The following is a 14618-nucleotide window of genomic DNA, read 5'->3' as shown; positions in this document are numbered from 1 at the left end:
AGCTAGGAGTTTTTAAATTGGGTGATGGGGATACATAGGTATTCATACTCTTCTCTTCACATATGTATGTGTGTATGCATATATGTGTTACGTATACACGTGTGTGCTTTTTACCTTTTATAATATAAATGCTGTTTTTAAAAGTCAGATTTGCTTCCCTGGAGTCATTAGGGCATCTGATCTCAGAAAAGTGAGTGAAAAGGGTACCTTTTCTTAGCTGATCCTATAGTTGAGAAAATCAGCCTCAAGATCTCTGTAAGAAAAAACTGCCTAAACTCAGGCTCAGATCCTTGAAGAGGGAGAGAGGATGCCACGCCTGCTATCTCAGCACCCTGTCACTGTTAGGTATCCAGTAGCCAGACACCACCGTGTTCTCTGTTCAGAGGGCGAGGATATACTCCATCTGTGGCTGGGGATGCAGGCAGCCTGCAGCAAGATAAGTCCCTGGTGAGCAAGTGCTGAGTAAAGGGGTCAGTGGCTGCGTCTCAGCCTGTCTCACTCCTCCCCCAGCGGGGCTCCTCCCTTGCCCAATTCTTTTTTTCCTGCGTCACAAACACAAAATGGAGTTAGCTAGGAGCAAAAACAATCTGTCTAAAATGGCTGAATGCAGTAGGGAGTGCCAGGCAATAAAGCGAAGGGAAAGGGCACCCCCTGCTGTCCAAGAGAAGTACCCCATTTTTCTTTCTTCCCTATTATTGCATATGTTAAAAGAATTCATCCAAGCTAATTTTGTCATAAATCTTGATTCTTATGTTGAATTCGAAAACTGAAGCAGACTGCGGCATGAAGGAACATAATTTCCAGTCTGTGAAGACAGATAAGAGTCAAGGCACAAAGTCAGCGGCCGGAGTCCTAGTGACTGCTGAGTTCTGAGCAGTAACAGTTTCTAAGGGCCCCCAGAGCGGAAGGGAGTTCCTACGTAGCACAGTATTCCCTAACTGCAGGAATGAGCTAATGGCACCCAGAGTCTCACAGCTGTAGCCATCACTTCCCCAGGAATTCCTGTGGCAGGCTTCTCTCCGTGAAGACCACAAACAGGAAATGGAAGAGAAGGGAGTTGCCTGACATCCTAGAAGCTAAGTTCTTAAGAATTGCAGGTGTGAGTAAGTGAGGTAGGAAAAAGGACTCTGGGAAAGTTCTGTTGAGAACACAGCTGGCTCTAAAGCCAGTTACATGTGCAGGGCTGAAAGATTCAGGCTGAGCTATAAAGCAACTCCACCTAACCTTCGGGCTCACTCACTGACTCAGGACCAGACTCTACTCGCTCTGCCCAAGATGAACCTGCGGTCGTTTGTCCCTATTCTACAGGGAACACCCTCCATTGATCTTAGGCTGCATTTCCCTTAAGTAACCCAAGTACTTTATGACTAAAAGAGAACACAGGAGAAAGGTAGAAAATGTGGAACATGCTGAGAAATCTGTGGATCCAAGTCACCAATAGCATTCACTCACTTAAATGAGGTGGCACAAATACGTGAGCTAATCCAACGTCCATGAAGTGAGATAATGGCAGGACATACGTTTGAGCACAGAATCACAATAGGAAGTTAAAAAAAAGTGGACTCCAGTACCATTATAGTTCTCTCTCTGATAAAATAGGGCCTTTGGAGAAGAGTCCTAGATCTCCCTAGCTTATCTAAAAGATCTGAACACTTAGTAAGATCTGTAGGTAGTACAGACAACAACAAACTCCGTGAGGGCAACATAGCTAAGATTCACCAAGTCCACCCAGTGTACAATAAGCTGTGTCTATCAAGCTCTACCTAAGTTCTCTGATTCTGAGGAAAGGACAGAACAAGAGGGCCCTTCCATGTGCTAATGTAAGAAGCTGCCCATGTGGAGGATGTCTACTTCATATTCCCCATGGATGTAATATACATGAGTGGAAAATTCAGCACCTTGAAGCCCCTCATAGGAATACACCATAGGAGGGAAAACCAGATTCCTATCACTGACCTCTCCCGGCAAAACAAATACCCATCTGCTAAATCCCACATAACCAAACCACAGTGGATATGCAAGCTTTAAGGCAAGATGGGACAAACTGGTAAAATGCATAAACCTGAAGGAGAAGAACAAAGCAGGACTGAATTCCAAAGGTACAGAGCTGAAGAGCTAAGAGTTAGGAAGAAGGCAGCAAATCAAAGTCTGAAAGGGTGGCAAAAAAGCACTATCAGAAATCTGGGCACCTCTCAAAACATTTGATCTCTCAGACAAGAAGTCACTGAATTTCTCCCAGATACTTTCCCAGCACACCCAGGAAGGTGACTCAACATGGGAGTGCTAAGGAAGAGAGATGAGCTTCGGGGCCTGGAAGGAGAGACAAGAGACAGTAAGGCTAGAGGACAGGAGAAAAGGCATCAATATACGGCACTAGGTATAAAGTTTTTGCCTTTCTTAAAAGAAATCAATCAGGCTATAAATAAGAGCCACACATTTTATTTTATTTTATTTTTTTTTTTTTTTAATTTTTTTTTTTTCAACGTTTATTTATTTTTGGGACAGAGAGAGACAGAGCATGAACGGGGGAGGGGCAGAGAGAGAGGGAGACACAGAATCGGAAACAGGCTCCAGGCTCTGAGCCATCAGCCCAGAGCCTGACGCGGGGCTCGAACTCACGGACCGCGAGATCGTGACCTGGCTGAAGTCGGACGCTTAACCGACTGCGCCACCCAGGCGCCCCCAGAGCCACACATTTTAACTGGCTGACATATTTTTAAATTCTCTTTTAGCTTTTATGTTCTCCTCATCTCATTTTTTTCCCCTGGAGATTTATTTGTTAAAGAAATCAGGACTGGTCACTGGTGAAAAGCAAAGAGTGCTCACCCAGTGCCACGACAGTCCCTGGAAGCAGGCATCTCTGAACACGCCTGCCTTCTTGGTACTCCCTTCCACTAAATCTTAGATTCTGAGCCTAACAGATCTGGAGTCAAATTCTGGCTTGCTATTTACTTGCTGTAAGATCTTAATAAACAAAGGATGTATTAATTCTGTACTTCCCATTTCTCAGTTATAAAATGAAGATAACACCTACTAGGCAGCACTGTTCCAAGAATTGGAAGTAACAGATAATGTGCTCCTATCATTCACGGCATCTGATATCAAACGGTATTCTTGAATCAGTTTAAGAAAGCAAAATACCTCCATTATTTTCTAGATTCTTGGAGCAGTTTTAATCTCTGCTGTACCTCTCCTAAATCCTGAGTAAACTGCACATTTCTAAGCTGTTTTCGGTAACAAAGGATCCTAGAAACACTCTACATTTTAGTGAGGGTCCTGGGAGGAGAAGTAATAGAGTAAGTGCCTAACAAAGAGAACACAAGGAGTAAATACCCAGCCCCCAGCCTGAGTCTGCAAAGGCAGCAGCTGGTTTTCGTCACACTGCTGTTTTTTTCCCTTCTTTGTTCCTAAGGTGGAAGCCAGGAAAGGGTGTGGAAAGCGAGGGGAGGGGGGTTGAAGGGGTGGGGATGAGGGCAGAACCGTCATCACTGTTACTGAAAGTCACCTGATACTCTCCTCCAATCCCTAGTCTCTGACATCACAATTTGGAACCGGAGCCAAAATAGCTCAACTGCGCACACCCCGTGGTTGAAAAGAAAAATGCAAGCAGAACAGGAAAAGGGGGTCATTCTTCAAAGGATTTAGCAGTTTTTCTTGCCATGAGGAAATTTAAACACACACTCACCTTATCTTCCAAACTAACAGATAACAAAAGAAAGAATCACAGACTGTAAGAACAGAGTTGGAATTAATACAGGATCAGAAAGGAGGAAAAGTTCCATCCCATCTTGCAAACACGGGGTTTCCAATGCCCTGCTGTTGTATAAATGGAGTTCCCTCACTCAAAGCTGCTGGAACAAATAGCTTTTTAAATTAGAATCTGATTTTTCAAAGACAAGCAGGCTAGGATTACTATGGGGAGTGAAATAAGATGCTTTTACCTGCTGTGTAGAACTGGATATTAGCATTCTGCTTTGTAAACACTAATTTCTTAGGTAAAGTACTTTTAAAAACCCCCTTTTCAGCATCATGGCCACTGGCAAACTTTCTTCTTAACCCTTTTGTTCTTCCCATTTAAAAAGTCAGATGACCACATTATAGAGAAATTAGTAGGAAAAGAAATCTAGCACCCTAACAAATTCTGTCATAGTATTCTGGTATATTCTCTTCCAATCTTTTACTTCTGCATTTTTTTCTGTAAAACAAAATTGCAATAATGGTTGTACATAATGGTTTCCTGCTTTTCCTGCCTAACACCATATCATGAGTGTTCTTCCAAGTTGCTCTGAAAGCAATGTGCCGGAATTTTTTTTTTTTTTATTTTTTTAATCTTTATTTTTGAGAGAGAGAGACAGAGTGCGAGCAGGGGAGGAAGAGAGAGACAGAGAGGGAGACACAGATTCCTAAGCAGGCTCCAGGCTCCGAGCTGTCAGCAGAGCCCCATGAGGGGCTTGAACCCACGAACCATGAGATCATGACCTGAGCCAAAGTCTGACGCTTAACCGACTGAGCCACGCAGGCGCCCCAATGATGTGCCGGAATTCTTAAACAAAACAGTTATAGTGTAGTAAGTTCTAGAACTATTCTTTCCAGAACAAAAACTAAGAAGGAAGGAATAAATGAGGCAGGCCATCCCTTTCCTTTGAAGACCACATCCCTCCTATGAAGTAGCATCCCTATGCTAGTGATACAAAGCTCTGCTCCTGCTTGAGAATATAATGCTCCAGAAGTAGCTAGAGTCTGGAAGGGCCCACAGAAGAACTTTTCAAAACTCTCTTCTTCACACCACAATGGCTGGAAGGCTTCAGTATGAGGTATCCTACATTTATAAATTGGTGTGTTCAATTATTTATTACATAACAGAGTTTGCAGGGAGAACAAGAGGACACATCCACACACTCAAGATGCAGTCAGATTAACTAAATTGTCGCAGCTGTTTCAAAAAAAAGGACAGATTACTTCACTACCATATTTTTATTCTCGTGTTCATTAGAAAAGCAATGCATGCTTGTTGAAAATTAGATTTCTTTTAATGACAAAGATATCTATGTACTGACATGAAAAATCTCCATGATATAGGAAGTACAGAACAATAAAGGTAGTATGTTACCTTTTGGTAAGGGGATGGAGGATAAGAATCTGTCAGTTTTTACTTATAACTGCATTTTTAAAAACAATGAAAGTATAATCAAGAAACTAATAAAAATGATGACCTCTAAGGGTAGGGAGGGGGAGGATGGAATGGATGAACACTAGGGTGGTTATGAGACTTCTTCATACCATGTTGACTTCTCAACTACCTAGATTACTTATGCAGAAAACCAGATAACGGAGAAGCAGGAAAGCCCCAGAGGAAACAGCCTGTGGTGGAGGTATCATTAGTACTCCCTGAAAACTAGTCTATAATTTCATGTTTACAGGGAGATTGGTCCCATATTAGCAAAAGAGTAAGTTCACATCTGACAATTCCCAAAGCATGTAAGGGATGCTGAGAACAGGGCTGTTCCCGTAAGGCAGCTGCTTTGGGCCCCAGCATGTAGCAGGCTAAAAAGCACTGGATCACTCTCCTGCTTATCCTAAAGCCCAGCTCTGCTCTTGACATTTCCTGGAGATCCCATTCTTCTTCCTAAACACATCCCTGATCTCTACCAACTCCAGGTCTCCATGGTGAAGGAATAACCAAACAAGAGCAAGAGTTGTCTGCCCAAGTGTAGCCCCTTCATCACAATCTGGACTTCCTGGTCTTACACAACTCCATTCTTGTTGTACAACTGGAGGGATTTCCCATCATCTGCCTGCCACACATATCCTCCAACCTCATCATCAGTCTCTATAAGTGGTTCCTAGCTACACAGACTCCAGAGAACTTCTTCAAAATATCCTTCAAAGATACCTAACGAGACCTGGCCAGAAGATGGCAAGAAAAAATTTTGTGAAAACAAGTGCTCCTGAATTAGAGCCTCTAGAATGTCAGGAATCAATAGAAAATGTCATATTGCCTGCTAACTTATCTTGTATGATCTCCATAAAAACAAGGATAATACCTACTCTGAAAGATACACAATTGAAATCTGCAGATAATGCTGGACGGTACCCTGGGTTTAAAAGATATAGTTTCAGTCTATGCATGTCAAGAATAGTAATACAGGCACACACTAAAGTTTGAATAGCTAGAAAGAGGCTCTAAAACTGGAATTATCTTGGGGGTAATTAGGAGTTAACAGTGATAGAAAAGGGTTGACAGTAAAAACTTTTCCGTACCAGCAAATTCTATCCAAGACAGACCAGGGGAATTCCCTGAGGGAAATTTATTCAGTATACTATCTCTGGGAAGTTAGGAGCATATTATCAGCAGGGAGTTCCATTATATGCTTGAAGGAGCTATTCAGCAGAGACAGAGACAGGATTGGGAATATTTTTATCATGAGGTTATAAATATGTATAGAATGAACTGTCAAGCTGGTAAAAAACAATTTTTTCTTTAAGCCTTCTAAAAGGAAGGCTATGATTTCATGAATTTATCAGACTAAAAAAAAAAAAAAACATGCTCCAGCATCTGTGCCCTCCAAAAACCACCAGTGTTGCTCCTATAAAGATACTAGCTGCAAGAGGATAAGATCCTTTTGTAAAAGGCAAGTTACAGCTTCCTGTCTTTTACTGATCAGTCCTCCAAATGTATTTCCTGACAGATAGAGGGCAGCATAACACACAGTTTGTATTTGAAAATCACAGAGGCTGTCTCTCTCTAACGTGACTGCATCACTCGCAGACGTAACAATGACACAACTAAAACAGAAGAGATCCATGTGCCATCTGGTGGCGAAAAGGAGAAAGAGCACTCTTCAGATCTATCAAATTCCTCTAGTTTAGAAGGAATTAAAGTTTAATTATCTTTATCTGATGACACCCTCCCTTAAATCTCCACCAGTAAGTCTTCCATGGAAAGTAAACCGGCAGTCTTCATGAAACCTTTCACAGTTTTACACTAGTTTAGTTCCATACCCCCAAACACTAATTGAAAGCAAGCAGCAATTTCTAATGCCTGATCTCAGTGCAGGGAAAATGAATGAAACTCAAAACAAAACAACAGAAGAATTTTTTAGCAAACAGTCAAAACAAAAGAGTTTGAGATGATAACATCAAAGACAACTTATACAAGCAAAAAGAAAGGGAAAAAAACCAGAATAACAAAACCCAGAAGTTTCAAGTTGAGAGTATCTTTTGGTTAATCTGTCTGATTTTATAGATGAGGAAAGACGTATGAAGGAATATCGCTGGTACAATCTCCTTAGTAGTCTGATTAAAACAAGGTACCACATTCCCCTATCAGACACTACAATAAGTAATTCCTGATTTTTGATGGTAGGATAAATTGGTACTATCCTATACTTAGCAATATGGACACAGAAACTTTAAGAATATACTGCAGAAATGCAAATATACAGAGATAAATATAAAATTATTCTTCTTGTAGCACTGCTTATAGTATAAATAGCTGGTAACTTCTCAGTAAGAGATCAAGTGTATAAAGTTTAGATTTATTCATGTGACAAAGTACAATTATTCACTAGAAATAATGGGAATACATCTGTATGTAATGGTATCAAGAGATGCTGAGAAATGTTCAGCAAAATGCACAACGGTATCTACCACATGGAATCCCACAGATTAGATTAAAAATATGTGTATACCCTCACATTTCTGTAATTTTACTTTTTAAAAAAATTTTTTTAATATTTTTATTTATTTTTGAAGGAGAGTGAGACACACAGAGCATGAGCAGGGGAGGAGCAGAAAGAGGGAGACAGAGAATGCGAAGCAGGCTCCAGGCTGTAAGCTGTCAGCACAGAGCCTGATGCAGGGCTCGAACTCACAAACTGTGAGATCATGAGCTGAGCTGAAGTTGGACGCTCAACTGACTGAGCCACCCAGATGCCCCTGTAATTTTATCTTTTAACGCCCCTGTCCCTTAAAGTTCCAGTTAAGATTAAGATTCTATTGGAAAATTTCCCACCTTTTCCCACCTGAAAAGGATTTCACCCTTTCATTTATGAGAATAACACATACAGCTGAAAGGTATGTTAACCATGGTCACTCCAGGCAGGGAGAAGACTTTTTTTAAAAAATATTTTTAGTGTATTCTATGTATTTGCTGAAATGAAGATATCACAATAGTACAGGAAGTGGCTTCAGACAGGACCATGGTAAGAGAGAGGAAGACACAGAGAGTGGGTATAATAATGACAGAAGTCTACAGAAGCATGTTTTCTGATGGCTTCAGTATTCTCAGTGAAGCAGGAGGACTGAGAATGAGGGAGATATTGGGTCTTTGAGAAGAGAAAAAGTGTGAAATTATCATTTAGAAGAATAGGAAGTTGAAGGTACTCGAAATGTTTAATATCCAATTGCTTGGCAGGATCAAGGGCTAAGCAACATTGCAAACTGAGCGGAGGAGACCCAGAAGAAAGAACAGCCAGTGAGGTAGGAGAAAAAGTAAGAGCATCTGCTGTCCTGAAAACTTGAAAAGTCTATCATGGAGGACCAAATGTTTGCTTTTCTCCAGCCACTTTCATCAGCACAGCTACCTGTACAGGGCAAGGAGAGACTGTGGTTTTTGCCAATCAACTATGATGAAATCAGAGAGAGGTAACAGAAGGGGAAAACATCCAAGAGAGTGATAATTATGATAATGAACCATGGAATTTTAGCTGAGGAGGAGAGTGAAGTCATCGAGGAACAGAAAGACAGTGAAAGGTGGTAGGACAAATGGACTGGAAGTCCCAGGGGGTGGCGGTCAGGATACTAGAGAGAGAAGTAAAAACACAGAACATGGGTGGCATGAAATTAAGACTGTGGAGGGACTGCAGTTTTGGTGATGACTGTAGGAGGGAATGGATGAGGTAGAGGACAAGATCACTGCAAAAGAAGAATTCAAGGAAGTGGGAAGCCAAAATACTGGCAGGATCATGACCCTTTCATACAGAAATTGCAAAGAATTAAGGTGGAAGTGGTACTGGAGTACTGCAAAGAGTAACCAATTGCTAACCTGGCTGAGAGAGGAGTAACTTGGGATGTTAGTAGATCATTGGCACTAAGAAAGGAACTGGGTGATGTAATTTGATGTCATGAGATTCAAAATTATGGGTTTTTAGCCAAGAGAAAGGTGGTATGATCTTAAAGTGGCAAAAACAACAAAGAGGACATCTATACCATCTCTGGGTCCAGGTCCATTAAGATGAGATTTATGTGGAAAAAAAACCCATCACAGGAGAAACACAAGATGGAAAGCAGTGTTGAGGGAAAGCCAGGTTTCTATTAGACCAACAAGGTTAAGTTGATGTTATCGGAGACTTTGCTTGTATTGGACCAAGAATTCCAGAGGGCACAGTGAATGGGTTTCAGGTGCTCAGGTAAGATCAGAGGAGGAGACTGAATAGGAGATACGTAGACCCTTAAGGGGATTCGAGTATGGGATGTGAGGACGACCTATAGTAATACACACCAAGATAAATAGCATAATATTAGATCCAGTGAATTCAAGGCAAATGGTGATGGAAAGGTTGAGAGGAGAGAGGAGTATGTGAAAGGGATGGTTTAGGTTCTTTTTTTATACCCCTGATGATGGGCAGAGGACAACCCAAATGTTCAGGGCTCCTCATTACCCCAGGTGATAGGAGATTCAGGTTTTTTAGATGATGAGGAAGTGCCCTCTGATATTATGGAACTTCCCAAGTACTTTGCACTAACTCATAGACTGATCCTACTTAGAACCCAAGAAAATTAGTAATTAAAAGACAATAATCCCAACAAATATTCACTTGAATAGCACTCGGAGTCTTAATCCTATACACTTGAGAGCAGTAACGAACTGATGGAACAGACATCTTTCTGCCAAGACATTCAATGAATAGAGTGGAGCATGCTGAGCTCTTACAAAATCTTGTTTCTAGGGGTTAAAGTTGCAGAAACTGTAAAGATTCACTTGGACATTTCCTGATAAAAATCCAACTGAAAGAGTGCCCCCTAGTGGACAGAAGAGGATCACAGGGAAAAGGAAAGACCCTTTGACCTCTGGGGAAAGAAGGGATTGCTTCCCCACCATTGGCTACCCTTGAAGCCTGAACCAAACAAGTTCTGGGAGAGCAACAGAGGATTGTTGCCAACAGTTCTGACCTGTGGGACAACAGCACAAACACTGGGATCTTGATGCACACAGTCAAATCCTAATGAAAATACTGTTACTGTGTATGAAATTTGCAGCTCTTGGTCAAGATCTTACTTTTAGGCAGAGTTCTTTCTAAATTACTGCTGATAACCACTTGGAGAGCTGTTCTGATGATGCCCAAAGTTGCCACAAGGCCCCTCATACTTTTTAACAGGGAGAGGGTTTAACCTACATATTGTCTGTCCAATGCACACCACTAATGGAGATTAGCTTGTGGATCTTAAAAGCCCAGAACATTTTTGGATGGAAGGAATAAACCTTGGGGCGCCTGGGTGGCGCAGCCGGTTAGGCGTCCGACTTCAGCCAGGTCACCATCTCGCGCTCCGTGAGTTCAAGCCCCGCGTTGGCCTCTGGGCTGATGGCTCAGAGCCTGGAGCCTGTTTCCGATTCTGTGTCTCCCTCTCTCTCTGCCCCTCCCCCGTTCATGCTCTGTCTCTCTCTGTCCCCAAAATAAATAAACGTTGAAAAAAAAAAATTAAAAAAAACAAAAAAAACAAAAACCTAAAAAGGAAAATGTCACTGTTACCTAGCACATCAGTTATCACTTCTTACACCATTCCAAGGACAGTATTTTTCATGGGATCAAGTCATTAACAAAAGAGAGTAAGAGTTAGAAGGAAAGCTGAATGAAAAACTACTTATCTCATACATACAAATAAAGACCTGAGGTCACCATGGTGATGAAAATGCTCCTTAGGAAAAGATGAAAAAAATTAAAATTTAACTAATGAACGTGTTCCCAAGGAATTCAAAAGGCAGAGTCAAGAAAGAGACCATGATAAAAGACTCCTTGCTGATCACCATAAGAAGAGTGAGAAAGTAAAAAGGGCTAGAAGTTTTTATAGCACTGCCTATCAAATCTGAATTCATAATATTCCCTGGCAAGGAATAAATCAACTGAGGAAATTTGTGATTTATAGAAAGTCAAGAGTTCAGAAACAAGAGACTAATCTTTAAGAGAGAAAAATGATCAAGAGAACTTGTAGTATACATTTGAGGGCTGGCTCCTCTCTCTGGGCTCTTACTTAAAAAGGCCCACATCTTCCTGAACCGTAATGAAGAAGTGGCTGGAGACCTCTGACTAAGGAGGGAGATGTAAAGAGTGAGGTAGGCGTTTTCTTTAAGGTTCATTCCTGGAGTAGGTATACAAGAGGCTTTAGGGATCAGTAAAATAAAAGGGGGATACAGCTATGTCTAACAAGTAACGGAGACTTGTGTTTAGCAAATGAGAAAGGAAATAATGCAATGTTATGAACACCCACTGTCCAAATAACTTCCTCATCAAGCCTGGCAACTACTAGGCTGAAATCATCTAAGCAGAACTTTTATTGTAATAGAGAAGCAGGTCTTAGTTCTCCAATTGGATTCATTGCTACTAGTGAATATACTAGAATCAAAACATGTCTCTTCTTCTTCAACCCTAAATATCCAGTATTTCACCTACTTTCCCTAATCTGTTATTTCTTTTTTGTACTAAGAGTCACTGCCAATTCAAGGACAGAAGTGAAGTGCCCGAATGAATGAAGTAGTTGCAAAACTACTTCTTTCATCTTTTGTCTGGAGCTAAGCTTCTGGAAACATTTAGGGGAGGGATATACACTTCTGGAACGCAGAGGGCCAGAGCAAGGACTTTGGAATCAGACACTCAAGAGTGAGAATCCTGGCTTTGGCACTTACTATATAGACTTGTAAAAGTTATTCAAATTAGGTCTCTAATTCTTTATCTGAAAGACAGAATATTTACAGAGTGCTAATGAGTATTTATCTATTGCTTAATTACATCATCAATATTAAGACTATGAACCTGAAACTGGTTACCTACCTGACAAAAAGGATTAAGGATGAAGATATTCTGAAATTTTACATGGACATGTTTAAAACATCAGAAACAAAAGAAACCTTGCTTTTATAATCAGGAGACCTGGGCCCTTAGAGGCCTACCTCTGAAGCTGCTAAAGCCTGAATTTCCTTACCTGACATAAACTTTAACTAAGATCCTCAAAGTCTTTTTTTACTCAAGTGTTTTTTTTCAGGTACGTTGTGATCAAGGGGCTACTTGGGAACAATATGCATGGAGTTTGCCAACCTGAAGCACCAAGAGAAGGAAGTTCAAAACTGCATCAGGAAAGCCAAGGGCAAATTAGCCCTGATCACAGTGGGAGTTATACATGGGATGGGGTCCCTATGCAGTACTTCTGCCTGGTACCTGAGACCCCTGCATCAATGGCATTAAATCAACTATTCTGTTCCCAAGAGACATGTTAAATAAGTCCCAATATTCAAATACCTCTTGTATCACCAGAGATTTACAGACTAACTCAAAGGGGAAAAAAGCAGGCAAACAGAGAAGAAAAAAATAAATATCGGACATTAAAGTCAGTAAAACATTGAAAATCCAAAGAAAAAATTATTTTTAAAATGGGGAGGCATTTCTTTTTTGGGGGGAAATGAATGAAAACATAGATGTACCATGGGCAACAAGCAGCAGGAATGTCCTGGTGCATCTGAGTGCTATAAGTAACTTAGAGTTGGGTAAACAGTAAGCACTTAGGATTATATTTGACAGAGAAAATAAAACCTCCCCCAGGAATTTCTTTAAATCATTAAGATTTAGAATGTCTGGAAAACTCATGATTTTGTAGTTTTCAGAACACACCCTCAAGTGTTTCCTAATGAAAAGACAGGGACATTAAGACAGTGTGCCAATTTAACAGCTGCAAATGGTAACTGAAACTACAGATATTTAAAGACTAGCTAGAGGGGTGCCTGTCAATCAGTTAAGTGTCTGACTCTTGATTTCGGCTCACGTCATGATGTCAAGGTCGTGAGATTGAGTCCCGTGTCCGGCTCTGTGCTGAGCATGGAGCCTGAGTAAGATTCTCTCTCTCTGCCTCTCCCCTGCTTGTGCACTCAGCAATCTACTAGTGAGGATTATTACTACACAAAAATCAATAGTCCATTAAACCAAACTAAAGAAAATTTAAATTTTTTTTTTTCAACGTTTATTTATTTTTGGGATAGAGAGAGACAGAGCATGAACGGGGGAGGGGCAGAGAGAGAGGGAGACACAGAATCGGAAACAGGCTCCAGGCTCTGAGCCATCAGCCCAGAGCCTGACGCGGGGCTCGAACTCACAGACCGCGAGATCGTGACCTGGCTGAAGTCAGACGCTTAACCGACTGCGCCACCCAGGCGCCCCTAAAGAAAATTTAAAAAAGAACCAAGGCTGGTAGAAAGTTAGAAACTTAAATGAAAAGAATGTCATTTCTAGGGCAGAACCTGAGAAGTGAAGGATCATTAAAAAGTTTGGTTACAGTGCTGAAAATGACAAAAGGTAAAGTCTGGCTTGGGTATTTTTAACATACCATCTATCAATTCACAGGGGGAATAAAATGCCAAGGAAAACCATTAAACTGCAGAAAATCCCACTCTCATCAACAGTAATATGAGTGTACAGAAGTAGGATGTGACCAAGGCAGGAGGAAAGGGGTCCAGCCAGTATGCATGCACAGTGGCACTCAGAGCACAGCTGCAAGAAAGCAACTTAGGCCAGAGCCAACAAAGGGCTAGATTCTGTGACCTTACAAATTAGGAAATCATTTGATTTTGAGTTTCTCTGTCAACTAGTCTTTGGTGATATACTAGAGTAGGGTAAGTTGTCACTGTCATGGTATTTTTCACTAAGAGGGTGGAAGTAATCCACTGTGCTGGGCTTTAGTTCAGAAGATGACAGCTCTTCTGGAATACAAGGCCACTTTGCCCTGAGTGACAGGGCAACATGTTAAGTCTGAGCACAGCGATCTCACACTCTCAGATACATGCACATATCTAGGGACCACCAAAGACACCTAGCAATGTTACGCTCCTTATAAGAAAGTGCAGCTTGGTCCCCTCAGATCACTTAAGGAATAAAATAAAGGGGCAGGAGGAGGGCAGAGAGAAGATGGGGAAATGCTCAAAAGTTGCACTTAGTTTCCATCACTAGGGTCATAATATACCCCTAAGTAAATAAAAAAGCTTTCAGATGGAAATACAAAATTAGTGGGCTATAATTGTCATTAAATTCAAATACTGTATTCTTCAGGGGAAATAACTACAAGTGCCCCATCATAAGGCAGCACAAAACCACAAAAATTAGGAAGTGAAGAAAGAAGAGGGCAAAAAGATCAGTTCTTCTAGAACAAAGGGGAAGATACAAAGGTGAAGAAGCAAGAATTTATACCAAAAAAAAAACATGGACCAGAAGACAAGATCCCTAGATCTGGTCATTTAACCTTGGGCAAGGTATCTACTCACTCCAAACATGCTACAGAATGGAGATAATACACATCCTGCTTATCTCTTAAGGCTTCTTTGCAGATCCAAGAAGTAACACATGTTAAAGCAGGTAGAA

The 14618-nt window shown here is 41.1% G+C and overlaps 1 protein-coding gene across 3 annotated transcripts in view; it reads right to left on the bottom strand.

The window, feature by feature from the left end:
• DIAPH1 (diaphanous related formin 1) overlaps window positions 1-14618 on the bottom strand; it is a 105675-nt gene that overhangs the window by 46194 nt on the left and 44863 nt on the right. The window lies entirely within an intron of this gene.

Source organism: Puma concolor, chromosome A1 (assembly GCF_028749965.1).
Source record: "Puma concolor isolate L17-30 chromosome A1, mPumCon1.1.hap2, whole genome shotgun sequence".
Taxonomy (NCBI): domain Eukaryota; kingdom Metazoa; phylum Chordata; class Mammalia; order Carnivora; family Felidae; genus Puma; species Puma concolor.
Note: the sequence above shows the minus strand (reverse complement) of the source record. Positions and strands in the feature narration are given on the sequence as shown.